We start from the raw sequence: 22367 nt of genomic DNA, 5'->3' as shown, positions 1-22367 counted from the left end.
TATCCAGTATACCTTTGTGTTCATCCACCATACTTGGTTTGGAGAACTTATATACAGATGAAAAACCGTTTGCTCTAAACACAGAGCGGAGAATCATTGCTTATATTCCGATGTTCATTAACTTCATATACTGAACTATCCACCCGAAGCTAAAGTGTCCATTAATCCGACCTACTGACCAGTGGGTCACACCACTAGCCCTGAAGAGTCGTGTTGACTCAACTCTAACACGACGAAACACGTGTCGGCTGAATGTGGATCAAATAAACAACCTTCCTAAAGGATAAAGACACAAAGATCTGCTGTTGCTTATTACTGAACTGTCACTAACTTTGTTGAGACAATTTTCTTTGATTATACTATTTTGTGGTCGCGAGAGCTTTGCTTATTTAAGTTTGGAAGAGTCTGTTGATTTTCTAATTGAACGGTTAAGGGCTTCTCCGTTCGCTGTTTACGCACCGCACCCTTACTTGTATTTAAATGACCTTTTAACGTTTACTCTAGGCAGAGCGCCCTAAATCCTCTGAAACTCTAAAAAACCCTCTACAGCTAGCCATATGAATACAACATTATCCAGAGAGAGACAAGGAGACTCTATTTAGTTGTAGCATGTGCTCATAGCATCATTTATGTAAATTATTAAGGTAAGGGTCGAAACATACAGCAGTTGTATCAGCACTGCAGAAAACAAATGAGAGAATTGAAAAAACAACCCAAATTGTACTAGGTGCTCAAGTGTGTGAGTAAAAACACAGAGGCGATGCAGGTGACAATAAGGTCAGCGTGGACGGCGCAAAGTGACTAGTGCATAGATATGTACAGTGAATAAGGACAAGGTGGTTCCAAATGATTTAGAATGGTTATTCTGATGTTGATTTTCAACTTAAACCACTTTGTAGGGGGCGCCTATGGTCTTGCTGAGTAGTCGACGGTGTTTCGATCCACTTTAATCGGGATCATCAACAGGACTGGGTGGGCCTGAGAGCAGTGCTGGGTTAGATGAAGAAGAAAGATCGGTAGTCGTCTGGATCATCAGGGCAAATTCAGGGGTGAGACCAGGGGTTTTCGTGTTAATTGGGGATCGGTGGAAGGGTCCGATCGACGGGGCTGGTCGGCGATGGCTGGAGAAATACCTCTCTCTTGAGAGATTCATTCTCCAAGACACGCCGATCACGTTGAGATCGGCTTTCTCCAATCGCCGTACCAGTCTCCCCACGAGGCACTGGTATTTCTCCAGCCATCTGTTACAACCCAAGGCCATACCACCATCATTAAACCACATGTGGATATTGCCAAGAAACCATAGGTGCGCTATGTTGTCAAGAATTCAACATCCCCTTCCTGGCAACCATGATTATGGAAAACACAATGTCACTGTCAATTGTCTGTGCATAAAAGACTCCTAGGCTAATAATAAAATGAGGCTCTTTTGCCTGGCCCTTAAATGGGTGCAGTTCGGCACACCATTCTTTGATTAAAAGAAGTGTTTTTGAGGGTTTCTGTTGAAGAAACCTAATAAAAAGGCACCCTGGCAATGAGGCAGCCAGAGATTCCGTTTTTAGAGTTGTTAAAGTATAATGCAGAAAGCAGAGTTACAAAATCTATGAAAAGTGTACCATTAACCTGATTGCTTCTCTTGAGACAGCACCGAAATTATCACAATAATGCACATTGTATTATATTTCTGTGCTACACGAATAGCTTCACAGGAGCACTCCAGAGTTGCAGCAATTGCTGAATATGTTGTATTATAAATAGATAGCACTATTAATTTGGCATTTCTGTGACCTCGGCAGTTTTGAGCGCATAAGGCAGATTGAAGAGTCAGTTGCTGCAGAATGCAGCAGGAAAGAAAATGTACATTTGTACTGGGAAACTAAATTATAGATTGGCAATTTGCATTTGTAAAGAGTTCCACTGAAAGCTTCAAATGTAATCAGCGAGTACACTTCACCTGGCCAATAAATAAAAAATGTAAATGTGCATAACCAATTCATATATAAAGGGATTCGCAAGTAGCTCAGGCCAACCGCCATGAAATACATGAGCACAGCTTTGGGTCCTTCCAATTATTATTGTTATAGAGAAGTAATGGTACTGGGACAGCTGTATGAAACATTGTTGTGGTCTCAAGCACTTTGATTCATATATTGCAACAGCTAAAAAGTGTTTGGACATGTACCACTCCCATATAAGGAGTCAGTAAGTTTCACCAAATACTAAATTAGAATTGTGACTGGATATAGATTCAGGTTTTGGAAGGGGTGTGTTGTTGGCATCCTTTTCACATACGAAATTGGCACAAGATGTATCAATAGCTTGCCAGGATTTTTTTTGCAAACCATTGAAAACTTACCAGCTCCCATTTTGAGGTTGTACCTTATTCGGCATAGGGAAGTGGCCCCCTATGGATCTTTCCCTGGGACTGTACTGGCCTTTTATTCCATTGGGCATTTCCCCGGTGTCCAGGAGGTACCGAAGTTTGGTTTGTGAAAGCCTCAGCCACTGCTGGCACATCTATTACTTTCTCCAGCTACCCGAGGTTAATTGTAGCAAGCATGGGGGGGCTCCAAGAGAGTGTAATAGAGAGAGTGGAAGGGAGGTAGGTAGAGAGACAGAGATTCGAGAGGGAGTGAAAGAGCGATAGAATGGATGGCTGAAAAGAGAGAAGTAGGTCCAGAAGAGGAAGGGGCTGGTTACAGTATTTGTGCTAGGGCTGCTTTTGGGTCCCCAGTCCAGATACCGAGTGGCGTGAGTTGCAATGTTTGACCTACCTTATGAATATTGATGAAGTAGATCAGACTATGAACCACTTCAATTCAGAATTTGGCAAACTGATCTATTTGTGCGTAGGTTGGTTCGCAAAATTCAATATTGGTCGCCAAAAGACTGGTTGCAAATTGTGACTATTTTTAGTGACCAGTATCTTGATACATTTGGCTCTATGTTTCAAAGTGTGCCCTACCTGCTGCTTCCTCCCTGCCAATATCGCGACAAACAGGAAAAGAAGGCAAAACAGCAAAATGTTCGCTCACTTATATAATAGTTACTTTGGATCTAATTGGAAAGAGTGCAGGAAAGGTTTTCAACTTCTAGGAGAAAGTCTTATTCACTTTGGGTTACTTTCACTTCTAGTAGTGCATCTAATCTTGAACTTACTTGGTCTCTGGGAACAAGTGTCCTGCGGACCAGATCTCAGCCTCTGGAAACAAATCTTAGCCATCAGGCTGACCTCTGTTTGGCCTCCCTTAAAAACTCTTTGAATTTAGCTAGACCTCACCTCTAATATTTCTTAATAATGTCATGTTTTGGTCTGAAGCCATTGCTTCATAACTTGTTTGCCCTTGGACCTTGGCTTTTGTGATATTGATGATCCAGTGAGATCTGGTCATTATTAGTTGATTGACAATGTAATCCGGGTTTTAATGCATTCTTAAATAAGTGTATGTAGCGAATACTTTCATCTTGCTGCCATCCTTTCCATAGTTTTATTTTCCCCAATCCTTTCATTTAACAAATGTTCCAGTCCAAACTTTGACTTAGCTTGGCCCCCTAACACTTTGGGACTTACCATCATGACATTTCTCAGCCAATCTCCCTATTGGTCTACTCACTGTCAGCTTGCACACTCTCAGCATTACCCCTCATATCTGACACTTCATAGCAAATCCCTCTTTGCTAGCCCATTGTCCACTCAGCCCCTCCACTACTCAATTTAACTTTCAAACAAGCTTTATTCAATTTCTAAAAATATAACCATAAAAGCATTCTACAATAAAAACATTTCATCGTGATTTTTCAAAATACATTTTCGTATCATAAGTTTTCCCAAAAGCACAAACATAAATGAAGTCTATCGCTATATGTTTGCAAGTCTTTACATTATGCACTAAGGTCGACAGGGAAGTCATACATTGATTCATTCAAAATAGTAAAAGGATCTCAAATAGCAGCTTCTTATCATTAAGAAACTTTGTAACATGATGCGTAATGTTAAAATGTATATATTAAAATGCAATCTATACAATTTCATAGTTCAGCATTTCCAGATATGTAAGAGTCTTTCTTCATTTAATAGCCATCTGAATGAAAAGGATAACCGTATTACATATCAATGCATTTTCCAGATTACAAACAGGATAAAAAGCGGATTTATAAGAATACAACTTATTAGTAATAAAAAGTGGTCGTTATATTTGTTTTCTGATGTCCCTGTAAAAGTTGCAGAAAAGTATAAATGCAAAGTGCTCTGCTGTTTTTTTTTAAATTTTAATTTTTTTGTTGTTTTTTTTTGTCCTCATTTGCCTTACCCTCGATATAGGAGATACCAACCACCTAACGAGTCCTTCACTTTGGAGCGGAGCCATATTGCTTTTCTTTCCCTCTCTCCTGTGCCGGGAAGAGTTGTTTTTGTTTTAAAGGTGGCAGAGAAATCCCAAAGCTTGAGGGGTTTAAGCTGACTCCATCTAGGTGTATTTCAACCTGTAGGACCAATATCGTGTCGAGGCTAGACCCAGTCCAAGGAGTGTTAATGGCATAATCATAGGACCCGGGAAACAAAACAAAAAAAAAACCTGGACTGCTATCTCCACTTGGTCAACAGATCCCAAAAAGCCAGGTTGGGTTTGCTACATGATCTGTTGAGGTCTTTTTTAGATGTTTCATATAAGGACGTGAACCATCCAGAGTGTTATGGGGCTGTTTTCTCTACCCAGTGCAAACAGATTTGCCGTCTGGCCAACAAAATTGCATAAAAAAGAAATGACCTTGCTTTACCAGTAATTCTATCTTCCAAACCAAAGATAATAAGTGGTAGTGTTATTGAGAGTGATGTGTTTAAAATAAAATTTAGGGTAGCCTTCACTTCTTCCCAGAACCGGCCTATGTCAGGGCAATCCATAAACATATGAATATCAGATGCTCCCATCAGGTTACATTTGTTGCATTTTTTGTCAGTGAGAAATTTGGAAAGTTTCAATGGCGTGATGTATGCACGGTGAACTGAGAAGAGATGGTTTCTTCTTAGGCATGATGGTTTTACAATTCTGTGCAGAAGAGCGAAAGAATTTAGCCATATCTCCTCACAGTGAAGGCCGGTTGCCACCCCCCACAACTGGTCTGGGAGGGCAAAATCCCCGTCGATTTCTTCCAGGATCTGCCACTACCATACGGCTACCTCCTTTCCTCCCCCTGATCTTTCCACTAACTGTTGCTCCAAAAAGCTTATTTTCCCAAGGTGTTCGTCTTTGCTGCACTGGGATCTCGTCCAACTATCCAGTTGGATGTACTTAAATGTGGACAGTCCAGGACCGATGTGATCATGTAACTCGTCCCAGGCTATTAATGATCCCTCCTTCAGTAACTGACCCCATCTTAAAATCCCAGCTTGTTCTAGTTGGAGGATAGGCTATCTCTCATACATGATGGAAGCCCAGGGGATTCCCATATTGGGGCAAAGTTAGAGTAGTAGGACAGCCCCAGTCTTTTTCTGATGATAAGCCAAGTCTTAGTCCATGATTGTAGTATTTTAAGTTGGATTTTTTTGAACAATTTTTGACTTGCAAATTTAAACATAAACCCATCCACTGGTAGGTTTGCCCCAATTAGCATGACTCTGTACATCGACCCGTTAGGAAGTTTAGTTGGTGTTTTTTAAAGCATCCTAGAATGTGTCATCTGGAAGGCCCACGCATAATATAGTAGGTCAGGCAGAGCGAGCCCTCCCTTCTCTCTTCTCCTCCTCAGCTTTTTCCATGCGAGTCTAATGGATTTATAATTCCAAATAAAGGAATTAATTTCTCGCTGGCATTTTTCAATCATTTTAAGATCGAATGCCAGGGGGATAGCATTGAAAACAAAGATAAACTTTGGAAGGATACACATTTTAACTAGATTAACTCGACCCGTTATAGAGAGTTGCAAGTGTGTCCAAGATCTCAACAACCTTTTGCTCTCACTATATATTCTGTCCAAGTTGGTTTGACCAATGTTACCTACTTCTTGGGTAACTCGGATCCCAAGGTACCACATGGAGGTTGAGACGTTTACCCCCAAGTGTAGATCTGGTATATTCCATGTCATTATTTCGGTTTTACTCGAGTTGATGTCGTAGCCCGAAATATGCCCGAATTCCTCTGCTCGCTGGATGACTACCGGGAATGTGATCGTTGGATCAGATGTAAGCTCTGCTGGGTTTTACCATCACACGGGCACCTGGGTTAGTTGGGGCTCCACTTATCCATCTCTGGGAAAGCTCCTTGGAAGTGGAGCGTACACAACCTTAATCTTGCTAGATAAAATCTATGTTGTACATTTCTTGTAAAAATAAGATACGGTTGTACGCCCAAAGAAATCGGTCCTTCACAGTAAGATCTAGCACCCAATTTTGTGCTGTGTTCGGCTACCCTCAATTTTTCTCTAGATTTCAAGAATCTCCTCTTGAGCTCCACTTTACTATAAGTTTGGATGCATTCAGGATCTTTAAAGTTAGTTACCATGTTACACTCAGTTAATAATCTATTGATATAATGTAACCATGGTATATACCTATAGTAATCTAATTTAAGGCAATCCAGGATTATATCTTTAGTAAAGTGTGCTTCGTCTTTTGTTCAAATACGATGCCACAGTGTAAGGGCAGCCGATTGATCAGATTGCTCATATTTGGTGCATCTAGCTCCTTGTGGGCTATATAAATGGCTGTTGAGTTTAAGAACGATAATTCCCTTTTAAGGAATTTATTCTCAAGGGTTTGTAATGGGGAGATATCTGCTATGCCCCATATTTCTCCATCTTAGCAAACCCCTATGATACACTTGCTCCCATATAACTTTAGGATCCCACATATCGGCTTATTGCCTATTTTCTGAGAGAATCTAAATATAGCCTTGCTTGACCTCACAAACTTTAATTCACAAGAATTTACGTGTACAGACCATGGTCCTTTGCTATCAAATAGGAAAAAGTAGATGTCCTTTCGATGGGTGTTCCCCCAACATTGTGGGTTCTACTCTTAGATTCCATTTTACCATGTCATGACAAGTGTTTTGCTCAAATTTATTTTTAAATCTTTTTAGTCATGAAGTCTGTAAAATTATCTATCCAGAGATGGAGGCCATTTGCAGTCCTAGATATTAGGAGAGCATTATCTGCATGTAATAAAACTGAGGTGACACGTTTACCAACAACAGGGGCATCAGCTTTCAAACTCTGTAAGAAAAAATCAATACCGTTAATATGAAGGGAAAATAAAAGGGGGGCAAGGACGCAGCCTCGTCTAATTCCTCTAGTTATTTTACAGTGCGTTGTGCATTCCCCCTTCTGGCCATAACTTATTTTCGAGATTAAATGGGCATATAGCTGAGATAGGAAATTTATAATATCACGCAGGGCACCCATCTCTGCTAATGTTTGCCATAACTTAGAGTGGTTTACCAGATCGAACGCACTAGAGAGGTCGACAATACAGAGATGGAGAAAGCCTTCTTTGGCAAGTGTGTATTTCCCTATAAGCAGCTCAAGGTTAACACACTGCACAATGTTCCAATACCCCTTATAAAACCGTACTGGGCATTGATTAAGATGTTTTTGTCTTTTACCCAACATTTCAGCCTGGCTAGTAAAGCTCTGCCCATTCGCTTCGAGATGGAATCAAGAAGGGATATTGGTCGGTAGCATTTTGCGCTACCTCCATCGCCTTTTTTAAAAATAGGGACGATCACACTTTCAGCCCAAGTTACTGGTAACACCCCATTAATAATAGCATTAAACAAGTTAACTAGAATGAGGGACCAGAGATTTACATTATGCTTAAAAACATCATTGAGGACCCCATCCGGTCCTGCAGCCTTTCTACTTGTGCTATTTTTTAAAGCTGTTTTTAACTCTTCTATGGTAATTGTTTCTATCTTTGGAGTATATGTTATGGTGGTGTTATGGTGATGGAGCGAATTTCGTCTAATTCTGCAGACTGTTGGGTGGGATTCAAAATATTTCCAAAATGGGTTAGCCAATCTTCTGTCATAACTAATGTGTCGACCTTTGCAGATGACACATCTTTAAACAGAGGTTGGTCTATGGTTTTCCATAAGAGGTTAGACTTCTTAGTCTCGGCTGCTTGGATCAGGTTATCCCAAGCATTCTCCCTGATTTCAGTTTTTCTCAGCATTAAAGCTTGCTTGTAGCTCTTCCGAAGACTACAGATTTTTTCTCTGTTCCTAGGTGTACTTTTTAGTTCTACCGTCAAGTCCCTATTTAGTTTAAAGCAGTAATGGTTAAACCAACGTGGACAATCATCACTTTTTTTCCTGTTTTTAATCTTCAGATCCTTAGAAATATCATCAGAGATATTTTGGAAGGCGGAAACAATTTCAATGTTACTGGATGATTTCTCCATGCATGTTTTTATGTGATGGTTATTTTTTTCCATAAAAACTGAGGGGTTGACACCTGTCCACCTTATCAATATCCCATTTTCACCTTGCATTTTGATGTTAGTTGCTACAGCAGTCGTCTTTGCTCTATGAAATAATGTGGAGTTTAATATTAGCAAAAGGGGGTGGTGGTCACTAAGCAAACTAGGTTGTATAAGGCAATTATCAACCAGTGACCTACAGTTCCTAGATATTAAAAAGTGGTCAATACATGAAGAGGACCTATTTCCCTCATATGTATGTTTAACATGAGCTCACTCATAGGAACCTGGCTCTATGATTTCTAGGTTAAGTTTATGCATAAAATGATTAATTGTTTCGCCATAGAGATTGTGAGGGAAATGGGGAATATGATCTCCAAGTGGGTCTTCATAGCCACATTAGTCCCCTATAATATATTCACACAATTCACTATTAAAATCCCCTGCCCAGATTAATATACTTTCATCCCCCAATTTATTCAAAGCGTGGAAGTGATGTTAATTTAATATTTCCCAGTCCTCATTTTCCTTCATTCCTCGAATGATCCTCTCACAGACTGTCCACCTTATCATTTTTTCATATAGCCTGTTTCCCTCAACATGCCTCCTCTTAGATTATCCCTTTACATCCTCCTTACTGTACTCTCACCTGTCTCTTTCTCAGCCTTATTTCCTCTCAGCTTGCTTCCACTCTCAGCCTTTCTCCATTTCAGATCCTCTTGTCTGCCCTCCTCACAGACTTTGGCCTTTGAGATTGCCACCTTCATCCTGATCAACTCACTGCTTCAAGCATGTGAGGCTCCCCTCTTTGCTACCTCCCACAGCCTATCCCTCTCAGTCATTTCCTGCTCAGACTGCTCATATTTTCTGACTTCCTCTCCTCACAGCCCAAGGCTTCCAGCCTAGTTCAGGACAACGGTCTGATTCTGACTAGTCTCTTTGTACCATGGTGCCATGGAGCCCAAGTCAAAGTCAAGCCTGGGACCTCAGGCAATGAACCTTGCTCCCCCTTTTCAATGCAATTTAGGAAGAAAAACATGTATGCATTTTGCTAAAGACATCTGCAAGTATGTTATACATACGCATAAATTCAATCAAATGATAATTTGTAAAAGAAAAATAAGTGCTAGGGTCCTAAGTTTTGAGCAAAAGACTGTGTTAATTTCAATTGAAGGTCATGATGCTGAATGACAAATCTGAATACTCTTGATTTCAACTCATGTATTTTTAATCCACCACCAAATACTCCTTGCCTCTTAGAGGGTGGAGTAAGGGCAACATTTTAATAATATGGTTCAAGCTTTCCTTACTATCACTTACAGGGTAAAGCCCCGTTCATGTGTTGGCTTCAGAGTATAACTTGCATCAGGTGATGGATCTTTGCCACGGTGTTTGAGCCAGGAACTATTTCATCATAATAAGTTAAATCACAATTACAGTTTTAAGTTCAGTCACTAATGAGTGTTTGAAATAGTTTCAAAAATGTATTTCTCATTAAGAGTTTAGTTAGAATCGTTTTATTCTCTTTTTTCAGATTAGTCAATAAATAGAAATACGTTTGCAGAAATCTCATAAACGTATGGTTAGGGCAAATCATCAAATAATGCATCAAGCGCGTTCCATAAAGGACAAGTACTCTATTCTAAAGAATAGGGCCATAAATTTAGAGTTGGAAGAACTCATGAAGAGTTCAAGTTCAAAGGAAAAATCGGATAATGAGAGCATAAAGCTCAAAATTGAATCAAAGCAGCAGAACATCCCATTAAGAGTGGTTCATAAAACGTAGCCGAGTCTCAGTAATTTGAGCAAATAAATAAACTGTTACAGTAGCAATCTGTAAATATCAAGCATCAATACTCAGGCAAGGGATGAACATCAGTGGCGGTAGCCAAAGCTGTCAGTCAAGGACCTGGGAAGGGGTCTGGGTCCTTGGAGAATCAGAGCTCTGAGCATCAAGCTTCTAGCTTCCAGCTGATATCCTAACTAGGAACAGGTATTAGTATAAAAAGGCAAAAATATGTAGTAGACATTGTATCAGGCTTTCCTCTTTGGACCCAATTAGGCAATAGCATTCATCTGAGAGTGAGGTCAGCTTTTCCTTTCCTAGAAAATAACATGGAGCTTTTAAAGTTTTATTGCAAATTTTGTTACAGACATCTTGCGTATGTGGCTTCTCGACTCATAAGCCTCTGTTCCCATAGGCATCGAGCACAGTTTAACATTCTAATGTTAAATGTTTCATTGCATAAACAATTAACAATGCTAAACAAGAGACATATCAACTTGCAAAAATACTGTTTAGTAACAGTTCATCAGCACGTACAACAAATACCTTTTTAAAATGTACAACTATTCTATTCAAGCATTATGTGAAATATGGGGAAAATAGGAAGTCTATGTTTATCACAATAATATGTTTCTTAGCAAAATGTAAATCATTTGTTAAACTGGAACATTCTGCAGATATGATGAGCATTTCTAAGCATGTCACATTAAGGTCAAGCTTCTAAATTTCAGCATTGTTGAGTTCACTTCTAGTTAAAAGAAAACTTACATTTAAGCATTTCTGCAGCCTATACTAATACCTATGCCTGCATAGTGCAGTTTGCACATTTAAAATGTGTGTCATTTCATCGTTACGTTAATCATTGACATATAGCTGCTTTTTAAAATTATTTGTATAGTAATTAGTTAGCTTATTCAACCTCTTTAAGTCACTCCTTCGGGTTCTATTTTATTCATGGTTCCTTCCTTTGTCACAGTTTTTACATCCTATTTTTCCTCCTCCTTTACCCTTTTGTGTTTTTCTCTCTTGCTGTAAATCAGAATTTGTTGGGGGAAAATAAGTGCTGGTTCATAAAAATGAGAGCCGGTGGTCCCCAGTTTAACTCTCCTTGCCCCACTGGAGTTGATGGACCAACTATCCTCTGTTCCGATGCCAACTTTTGAATAGCTGAGACTTGGTGCTTGTATATTTTGTGGATGTGATGAAGGGGCTTGGGGAACTGATGTTACAGGCATGGTTTTAGGGGTGGGTATAGGGTTAGTTGGCAAAATGTCTGGCTAGTAACTAACTGCGATCTTCTTTCCTAATTGCCCTCACATGTTGAAATATCCTTTTGTGTGCCTGGAGAGTAGCGTTCCCCATGTACTGCATTCCAAATTGGCGACTCAGAACATGAATGACATAATAACGTACTCACCTTTGTAGTGGTATGCCCTTTTAATTTTCTTTGTTTCGTGTTTCTTTCTGAAAGTCTAATGCAAATTCAGTTTTGTTCTGTCTATAACGAAATGCTCTACACTTACTGCGGTTTGTAAAGTCTACATTTGTCCAATCTATTTTCTTCTTGCTGTTTTCAGTACTGCTCTTCACTACATTTTCTATCATAGATTTAGCCCTTCTCAATGTTGCCAGTGGTCTTTGAGGGACTATCTCTCCTAGAATTGTATCATTTGTTATAAGGTGCTGAATAGTTCTGAATTATTTTTCTAATGGCGTGTTCCTCTGTACTGTATGTGGTGATCAGTCTGAATTGCTGGTTACTGCTGTTTTTAGGTTTCGCCTCGCCGAAAGCTGCGCAGCAGACTTTCGCGCAGGTGAAATCTTATGAGTTACAGTTAGGATGTTTGTCCCGCCTCTGTCTTCCATTGGCTAGCTCCATAAATGGAGGCTAGCCATTGGAAGAGAGAGGCGTCCATCATTGTGCGAGGCGATTCGTGGGCGTTCCGTCAAATTTTTCTCATCCCACCCCTTTGTGACATCATTCCGGCGGTGGGCGGTTGTTTTTTTTTTTTTTTTGTATCGGCATGTTGGTTTAATTTCCAACGTGTGCCTTGCAGGGGTGGGCTGTGCGATTTCGAGTTGCTAGCAGGTAAGCGGCATATTTTAATACTTTAATTTATCCCGTTCCCGCCTCCCCTCCCGCTGTCCGTGAGCCCGTTCACCCGCCCCCCTCCCGCTGTCTGTGAGCCCGTTCACCCGCCCCCCTCCCGCTGTCCATGTGCCCGTTCACCCGCCCCCCTCCCGCTGTCCGTGTGCCTGTTCACCCGTCCCCCCTCCCGCTGTCCGTTCACCCGCCCCCCCTCCCGCTGTCCGTGATTTAAAAAATCACTGGACGTGGATAACACTTGTTTTGCTGTGAATGCTCATTAAATGGCAAAAACTCGCAACAGTGAGAAGATTTCAGCGCACAAACATGCCTTCAGTTGTGTGAATACAAACCCTGCTTTCAGACGGGGATCTTGTGCCTGGACATGTGGCCGCAGCTGCCTTGCTGAGGGGGGGAGCGGGTGGTACGCAGCAGATGTGTTCACATGGAAGCATTCGGCTGCCGTGAGGAATGCCTTGGTTTCGGATGTAATCCCAATTCAGGCCTGCACGTCTCCTATCTGATCCCTGTTTGTTTTAATTATTATTATTTCTTTACAAAACGCTGAACATTTATTAATTTAGTAGGTCTGGGTTGGTAGCACCGCTATCTGTTTGGCCTGTATTAACCACGTTTTCAGTGCAACAACCTTTGTAAATCGCGTTTCTCTCTGTTGCACTTTTGATCTCCCCTCACCGTAATTCCGTATCCTCTGCCTCCCGTCCTCATGTTTCTCCACCCCCCGATGTGCCCCGTTTAGCTTGTGTCTCTCATCCGTGCCCCAGTGTTGTTTGCGACCCATGTTCTTTTCCCCAACCGCTTTAAAATCCCCGCCATGGTCCCCCGTTTTGCTTCCGGCCCTCTTTCTCCCTGTTACTTCAGTGCCCTAAGTTGCTTCGGTCCCTTCCAGCTCCCCCCTGTTGCTTCCGCCCCTCATCTTGTGCCCCCGTGTGGCTCCCCTTCAGTTTTTTCCCCTCCACCCGTTTAAAAAAAAATAAAGTATTTTCCTGTACAGTTACTGATCCAGCTCGGAACGGTAACTAAAAATAATAGAAAATAAGCGACTGACCAAAAACTTAAAAAAAAATTATATAGCCACAAGGCGCAGCATCTGTGATGCTATGCTGCATGGCACACACACATTGGCGCAAAGTCGATAGGCCCCAAAGGTGAGACCTATTGGCTTTGCCAATGCATGTTTATTGTTTTAGACAAAGACTGGAACTGATTGTTGGTGTTCATGACTTATTTGGAGCCGCGGGGCTATGGCCTTCGGCTGCTGACTTCTCACACCTGTAGCTGAAAGTGTTCAGTTTCGGGCTCGGACTTTAGTTGTCCGTCACCTGTGCAAGAAAGGTAAAGGTGGCCCAATTTTCCCCACCTGTTTAACAAGACCACGCAATTTCTGATTTTGTACTTACTGAGGAACTGCTGATTGCTCATGCTATTAAGGCCTTTTGGTCTGATCGGATAATATTATTCACAGTCCGTTAGGAGACCACTTTATTCCATCATGTAGAAAGCTTATTCTTATCCAGGGCTTTTCACTGTGGTTTGGAATTTTGTCAATAGTATCACTGAAAACAATTTGCTCATCCTCGGGTCAAATAGCAAGAGGATGTAAATTACTTTTGGAGGTGTCTCTGGAGGAGGGGAACTTTGAGGTCCCTTTTGAAGGCCTGGGAGGAGGCGGTGGTCCGGAGCTGAGGCGGAAGCGAGTTCCAGATTCTCACTGCATTGCCTGAAAAGGATTGGGCCATTGTTCTTTCCTTCTTGAAAGTGGGAGGTTCAAGCAGTAGATTCTCCGCATTGCGTGAAGGTCTAGAGCCTCCAGAGAGTTTCAGTTTATTCGCTAGGTAGCGGGGAGAGGAGGAGTGCAAGGCTTTGTGGGTTGCTTGTGACGAGCTCAGTTCGTCATGCGGCACAGATAAGCTGCACCTGTTTTGGAACGTTCAGCACAGCGGGGTAATTATCCCTGCGTGCGAACGTTCCAACAGCCGTGACGAGCTCAGCTCGTCATGAGTGCAGCTCAACCGTGCCTCATGACGAGCTGAGCTCATCACAAGCACTCAACGGGTTAAAGACCTAAAGCAATCCCTCACTGCCATTGTCCACAAAATTGCCTCTCTCGCAGATAGACTTGACTGGCTGAAAGATAAGGTAACCAGCTATGATGAATGCATTGAACAATTTGAACAACGCACCTCTCAAATAGAAGACGACAAAGTAACCACACATGAGAGACTGCTCAGCATGGAGAAAGTACTTGAAGTGATCTGGAAAAAAATGAGCACTTGGAAGCCAGGTCCAGGTGGAACAACCTAGGAATACTGGGAATCCCCGAGTCTACTTCCATGACGCAAGTTGAAGATCATGTCGAAGAAATGCTGCGGTCCTTTTGTGATAACTCGCTGTCCACTGTTTGCATAGTGGAAAGAGCACCTAGATCACTGGGCCAGAGACCTCTGCCCGGACTCCCCCAAGCCGAACATCGCTCGCCTGCTGACCTATAGAGGTAGAGAAACTGTGCTCCTGATGGCGAGGGATCAACGTGAAGTGTGCTACCAGGGGAACACTGTGTCGTTTTACCCCAATTTCACAATGACAGTGCAGGCAGCCAGACGTGAGTTTCTGCCGGTAAAGAGACTACTCCAAAAGCATGAGATTAAATATTGTTTGCTTTGTCCTTCAAAACTACACATCTTTCTTGTGGACAAGCCCTCGTACTTCACTGACCCGAAACGTGCCTCCAAATTTGTGCGTGGGCTCCACCCAGCTGAGCAGCCGCAGGATCAGGAGAAGGACGACGAGCCAGAGAACCACATCAGCAACAGCGACTAACAGAGAACTGATTTACAAGTCCCCCCGGCTGCGAATTGTATAATAATCCTGTGAGAAGGCGTGATTAAGCCAGCAGGAAAGTAACTATTTTCTCTTTTGAATTATATACTATTGAACCTACTTGTGAGATGTCTGTCGTCCTAGCAGTGGGGAGATCTGCCCCACTGCCTCACACTAGTCCAGCCACCGGGCTACATGAGCTGGGAAGAGCTGGGCAACTAGTGGTTCCCCCTCAGTTTTGATTCCTATACGTTGTAACACAGTAAGCCACTATTGGCGATATTGGGATAAGGTAGTTGTATTCTGCCAGATTGGGTGGTGGTAGTTGGAGCAGGGTGGGATCTAACTGGGGTAGTTCGAGTGTTAAAATGTTTTCTAGTAGCATTGCTGTTTCTCGCTTCCATCACCCCCTGCCGGCCTACTCCTGTCTTACTGGACCTGGGAATGGGTTCTCGGAAGAGTATATGACACGTATGTCCAGCTCTGGACCTAATTAAAGCATGGCTCATTTAAAACTAATTTACCTAGAATGTCCATGGCTTGAATGATAAATGGAAGGTATGATTGCTAATGGCTTATCTGAATCGACAAGGGACGGACATTTGCTTCTTACAGGAGTTACACCTGACAGAGCGCACTTGCGAGTGACTACGCACAGGATGGATAGGGGAAAAACATGTGGCATGTTATTTGAACTACGCAAGAGGAGTGGCGATTATTATCAGGAAGGGACTGCCATGGCACAGGCAAAAGATCCTCTGTGATGCACAGGGCAGATACGTAATGATCGCACGCACACTAGGGGGACACCTGCTCAGGCTGATTTCAATATACAGCCCAAATGTCGATGACCAAGACTTTTTGGGAGTGGTGTGGAGGATTATTGACACTTTAGGACCAGTAGCAATCCTCAGGGAGGGCACTACAATGTAATCCAAGATCATGGCAGGGATAGATCTGGGAATGCACGGCGCCCCTACCCGAAAGCAGCAACACAACTGCAAGCGATTATAGCTGACAATAACTTAGTGGACATTTGGTGCAGACAACACGTAGGGGGTGAAGAGGGCACCTGTGTCACCTCTGCTGGCCCCTCCTGTTCTAGAATTGACTACTGGCTCACCTCAAGAGACGTAATCGATTGGGTTACTGAAGTCACTCAAGTGGCTGGAACACCCTCTAACCATGCCCCAGTGCGGGTTAAACTAGCCTTGCCCAACTATCCAGGCAAATCATTTAGCTGGTGACTACCACCGAGAGCTTTACAAGATCAAGATTTCAGGGACGCAGTCAGGAAAGCAAAAGTAGAGCATTTTATTCTCAATACGCACATAGTAAAGGCGTTCGAGGTGGTAGTCCGGGGCAAGTGCATCACGAAGCAGCCGGTGGTCCTCCGTTCATTGCGAGCAGATCTTGCACGCCTAGAAGAAGAGCCCCAGGGCTTTTGTTGGCCCTGGGGCCAACCAAATCAGTCATGCGCACTCTACATTTTCTCTATGTAGGCTGCATAGAGAAAATGGCCTCCCTATAGGTGCCCGGCTGGGCGCTGTCCGGGACTCCGCACCAATCACAACGCTGCCATTGCAGCATTGTGATTGGCTCACAGGAGGGGAGGGAGCATGCCAGGTAGTCCTTTTATGCGTAGGTGCAAGAAGCATCTAAAAAATTCAAGCACTTGGAACAAAAGTATTCAGGGCCATGTCTACTTTGAGCACCACTCCAAAATAACAGCTCTCACTTTCCGCCAAACATATGATTTCCCTTCCCCTGGTTAACAACATGGAACACCAGATACACACACACACCGACAGAGTCTGCCATGGGTCTGTTGATGTAAACCGCTAACCTGCAGGCGCCTCTACCAGAGAGCCTCCGAGTATTTATTTGGCTAAACGTGAGATGTAACATCTTTACATGTAATAATTGTGGACTATTACTTGCATTGTTATTGGTAGACGTGCAGGTAGCATTGCTGTACATTACAGAGAGAAAGGGAGTTTTTCTTACCGGTGTGAGTGGGCTGATGCCCTGCACCCGGGCTCGTGCTAGCGCCAAATAAAGGCATTTCCACCACCCTGCCTCTGTTGCCATCTCCCCTACCTCCCTTGCGTTACCCCTCCATTGCCCCCTGTCCCTGCAGGCACTTGTAAAAGCAGAAAAACAAATACACATAAATAGCTTCACCCTCCTGCAACCCCGTAGATAGAGCCATGGTAGTGTCGCTTATGTTTTTGCCTTGCTGTTATGAGAATATTAGCATTGCTGGTGTTGTTTTTAATTTTAGGATTGGAATTGTTAATATTGCTGTTTTTATAAATATTATTAACACTGCTTTCAAGAACAGCTGAAAAAGAAATCGGCACACGCAAATAGGTCAGAAGCAAAAAACAAAATGTTAACATTGCAAGTGAAAAATCACAGAAGTCTTTAATTATGTTTTAAGAATCGTTGCTTTAGTTTTTCACATCGCTCCAGATAACCACACACACTACAGGCACAACACACACTCAAAATACATTCACATAGTCACACATACTAAATGCGCAGCTCTGTCACACAAGTAAGTGATACGCAGACATGAGAAACAGACAAACACACAATTGCACAATCACACAAAATACCACACACATTCAGTGACACCAGCCACCAACAGGCTGACATGTTTTAATAATCAATATACTTCATTGGTGAGAAATACCTAGTTTCAGTGTTATCATTTCACTGCAAGAGGGAGACACTCATGTGCACACTGGGGAAGGGAGACAATCAGACAATAACTAGGACATGGGGAGGCTACATAAATACTCATCTCTCCAACCATGTCAAGCGAACGGGCAGCCTTGATTCATCCCAATCAGGCTTTCGCCCTAAATGCAGCACACAATCAACCCTACTAGAGGTAACCGACAACATCAGGATGACCCTAGATAGAGGCCACGATTCTGGTGCTGTTGTACCTGTCCGCCGCGTTCAACACGGTTTTCCATAGGATCTTGCTCAGGAGATTGGAGGAGGTCGGACTTAGAGGTTTGGCCCTTCAGTGGTTGACGAGTCTTCTTTCCTCTCGCTCCCAGGCGGTTAACCTTGGTTCAAATCATTCAGCCGCAACAGAACTGTCCAAGGGAGTCCACATGGTTCTTGTTTGAGCCCGACTTTGTTTAACATCTATGTGGCTCCCTTGGCCAATCTGTTGAGGAACAGTGGGTTCATCCCAGTTTCTTATGCGGACGATACCCAACTGCTTTTTCCATTTGCAAAGTTTACTCCATTAGTGCAGGCCGCCTTCTCCCTGGGAATGAGAAACATCTCTCAGTGGATGAGGAGTAACTTTCTTCAGTGCAATGTGGGGAAGACGGAAATAATGCTTTTCAGGGAAGCTCAATTACTGTGGACCCCCGACTGGTGGCCCTCAGATCTAAGTACTCCCCCTGCCCCAAAAACCTGTGTGAAAAACGTAGGTGTTTGCCTTAAGCAAACCCTCACTATGAAAGAGCATGCTGTTCATACAGCCGGCTCATGTTTCATGTGTTGGGTCTACTGCGTCATATCCTTCCTCTGCTCCCTGATTCATCTAGAAAGACGCTAACCCAGGCGCTTATATTAAGCCACCTGAAATATTGTAATAGCCTTCTGCTGTCTGCCGAGGCCGCCCTTGACAGACTACAGGTTAACCAGAACACGGCGGCACGCCTGATTCTGAACGCACCACCAAGGACGGCCTCTCAACCCTTGCTTTGCCAGCTCCATTGGTTCCCGATACGGAAGTGTGTACAGTTCAAGGTTTACTGTACCATTCACAAGGCCATGTCCAACTCCGGCCCTAGTTATCTGGCAGATAAATTCATCCCCTACCTTTCTCGGCGGTTTCTCCACTCACAATCCAAATACCTGCTTACAGTGCCTAGAATCAAACGAGCCAGACAAGGTGGGAAGGCCCTGTCTTATCTGGGCCCCTGCCACTGGAAGAAGCTCCCTATGCAACTAAGACAATGCATGGAACATCTCCTTTTTAGGAAACAGCTTAAGATCTTTCTGCTTACCCCCGATCCCTAGCTGTTAGGTTTTCCCTCACATGGCCCGTCTTGAGCCCAGAGATACCCCTTCGGGGGTCGATTCTGGCGCTTTATAAATAAATAAATAAAAAATAAAAAAAAACACGCTGAGACAGGAGACACTGACAGAACACTGGGATAGAAAACACACTAGCATAGGAAATGCTGACACAACGCACTGACGCAGGAGACACTGACACAAGCACAGGTACTGATGTGGTCACACTGCTCTCTTCTTCCCCGCCATGGCAGCAGTGCCACATCATTGAAATGCTATTCAGCTGCCCTTATCCCAGTGTGCTTCATCTGAAGGCAGAAGGTGTGAAACAGCTCTTCAGTGTGCAGGGACAAAGAGCTAAAAACAGGCTTTCAAAGCCAGTGCAGCAGGTGGGAACGTGTGCTCCTCTGCACTTATGATCATTCTCTCTCTCTAAGCAAGTGGGAGTGCTAGGCACAGACTGTGCTTTTTGAATGCTGCTGAAGGTGCTGTTCTAGCTTGATTCATCTGAGCCTGACAGTATTTCTATCAACTCAGGAATACTCGTGTAGATGTTACATTGCCTCATTTTATTGGATTTAGCATCTTCTCAATAGTAAACAATTTGTTTTAGTGTAATTCTTTTTCCCTGTTAAATGTGATTTTTAATATGTGTTTTTGTTCCTCTGTGAAGTGATTTATGCCTGAATACGGGTGTCACTCTTTTGCGAACTGTGATGGACTGTGGAGTGCACACTGAGACACAGATTCTAATTACAGCAGGGTCCTTTTGTGTATTAATATTGCTTTCCTCCTGAGTTAGGTCTCCACCCTTTCATCCTGGCACTGACAGCAGAAGGAGGTGTGTGCGCTAACATGGTATTGTTATCTTCAGTCTGTTGTGAAGTTCTGTGGTTCCACTGAATAAGCAGCTACCTAAGTCATTATGAAGTTTCTTTCTTCAAAATATACCGTTTTTCTACTCTTTTTTCAGAATGTTATCGGGTTGGGGAACCCTGCAAGCCACTCTTAGGACAGTCATGCTTGCTCGCTACTCTCACTCACCACCAAGAACTCAACCAGAAATTTTACACCCAACCATTTACAAATGTCACCCGTCGGCACTCTGACCATGTCTGTTAAGCACCCCAAAAACATCTTGACCCTCTAATTCAGGACTTGTTTGGAGGTCTTTCAGCCGTGTGAATCAACTAGAGGGAATCTGTAATATTTCTGCTCATGCCGGCCACTGGGAGATTCTCAGAGGCCTGCTGATGTGACACACTGGACACGTGAGACTGCTGTGCTCTTCTGCCATATGCCAGAGATGATTGGCTATCCACTGGAGCTAGATTCTCCAAAGACATTCAGACCCTGTCTCAGAGACTTTCCAAGTTGTCCCTATAAATCAGATTCCATGTCAACCAGTGGAATTTCCTGGAGAGGCATAGATCTGTCACACTTTCAGCAACCCCAAGCAGACTGTTCAGAGCCCTGTTCATCTCAGGCACTGGCTACAAGATGCCCTCTTCCTTCAACCTCCTTATGAGCCCTTCATCATCTGTGGGAGCCTGCATCTTAAGCTATTGCTCAACCCTTTACCTGAAGGTCTTCAACTCCCATTTAAAGCACCTCAGTCCCATAGTCTCATCCTGGTTCTCCCTTACTGCTGGGCTGCAGACTAGACTTCTCCTTTCACCCCTAGTAACATACATTGATACAGTTCTGGTGTTGTTTTTAAACAGTACAGACTACTATGGAACTACCTGATATATCCCAGAGACACTATCATTGTATACAAGGGCCAGAATGGTGATCACCAAGGTGCTTCAACAGTAGCTAAGAAGAGTACGTTCCTGTAGAGGGATGACAGTGCCTGAGGCTCCACAATTAGATTATGTATAGTTTACTATGCTGGGGAGACACCCCAGGCCAATGCTCGTGTTTGTCCATAACAACTCATAGACAGAAAGGATCCTGTAAACATACTAAACATTAGGCAGGTGATTATGTGTGAGCAGGTATAGTTCAGCCAGGACTTGTGAGTAATTACATGGTTTCATGGCACTAGCGAGTCAATTTTTTAGTTCTGGCATGGAGATTCTTCATCCATCTCGTAAACCCATTCTTTTCTCAAAAAGTAATGTATACACAATTCTTAACACTACTACATACAGAAAGGGGCTCTGCATCAGCCTACCTATGACATTGCTCTTTTGTAGTGTAATTCAAATGATGGTTTGGAATAGCATGCATACAATTGGACAATATTAGCCGTCTCAGCTATTGGCTTCCTTGCAAGCCCACTGGCCAACCCTTGGGTCTTTGAAGCATCGGGTATTCTCAGCAATGGTGTTCGGTCAATTTATAGATAGGCAAAATAGTTCCTCCCCATTTGCTCAAGTGCATCAAGGGAGCCAAAGAAAACAACATACAACTAAATTCTGTTAGAATAATCCCAGATGAAGCATATTTTTACCGATGTAAAAGTGCCTCTACTACTGTACAGTCTTTGATTTCCTTGCAATGGTGTTTGGCGGCTGGATACGCTCATGGGTAATGAGCAGTGCTCTACAAATCCATGGTACATTACATTACCACTTTACTAAACCTGCAGGATCATGCTGGGGGTTCTATTTCTACTTCCTGAACTCATTCCTTTATCATTCCTGATGTAGTGTGTGCCCTCTTGAGAGGTAGGAGATTTTCTTTTTTAAATGAATTTATGGCGTGGTTCGAGTTAACATTGCCCCCTATGTGCACCTCTTGCTCAAATCAGACCCCTAAGCAGGGGAGATAAAAGTACATACTTGCAACATGTTTTGATGAACGTGGCTGGGTAGCCAACATGGCAGACACACTTCTCTAGGGCTCAGTAATGGGGCCTAAAATATCCTTAATAATCCCACATTCATAACCAATATAATGGACCATGCACCACTAGTGCCTACTTCTGGGTGTCATGGTAAATGGAGAAGGCACGTCCGGCCCCTCGCAAGGGAAGAGAGACCGCTTTGTGTGGCCAGGGAAGGACAACTGGTGACAGAGGTAAATACTCCCACCCCTTTGATGGCATCACAGACAGAGCCCTCGTCACACTCCGAAGTACTCCAGGCCATAAAAAACTTGAAGGAGGGACTGGAGTCTAGGTTAGAGGAGGTAGGTTTGGTAGTCAGTCCACTACAACAGGACTTCCACAATGTTGTGAACTG

This window comes from Lissotriton vulgaris, chromosome 10 (genome assembly GCF_964263255.1).
Source record: "Lissotriton vulgaris chromosome 10, aLisVul1.2, whole genome shotgun sequence".
NCBI classification, from domain to species: Eukaryota; Metazoa; Chordata; class Amphibia; order Caudata; family Salamandridae; genus Lissotriton; species Lissotriton vulgaris.
Note: the sequence above shows the minus strand (reverse complement) of the source record.